This window comes from Gekko japonicus, unplaced genomic scaffold (genome assembly GCF_001447785.1).
Source record: "Gekko japonicus isolate JY-2015 unplaced genomic scaffold, Gekko_japonicus_V1.1 scaffold1386, whole genome shotgun sequence".
Classification (NCBI taxonomy): Eukaryota; Metazoa; Chordata; class Lepidosauria; order Squamata; family Gekkonidae; genus Gekko; species Gekko japonicus.
Window position 1 is genome coordinate 487,237 of NW_015165282.1, and position 509 is coordinate 487,745.

Here is a 509-nt window from a genome sequence, read left to right on the forward strand (position 1 = left end):
GGCCTTGCCAGGTATCTTGCTGCAAGCTGCCGAGTCCTGCTGCATGGAGAATAACTAACCTTTTCCAGTCAAAAGTAAACACAGCTTTAAAAACAACTTTGAAACCACCGTTGCAGTCAAATCATAGAGTTTCTGCTGAATCCTAGAGCTGTGTGACATCACTTCTGGATTTGGCCTGACGAGGATGTCATGATGCAGCAGCAACAGCACCCCCACCCCATGTCCCCACCTCTCCTGCTGGCTGCCAGCCAATGGCTAGCAACCTTACTGCCAGCTGCCCATTGCCAGCTTGTGGCAGGAGACCCCAACACCACTGTCGGGCTGGTGGATGGGTGGCAGGTGAGGGCAACAGGACTCATTGCTGCCTCTCCATCTCCAGTGACCTAAGCAATCACCTAGGTGAACTGGGCTAGCCCTACCCTTCAGGGTTATTTGGTGGCAGGAGTTGAGATAGTCCCTGTGACCCACCCCATGTTCTGTCTCTGCCTTTTACTGGTTTCTCTTCTGTT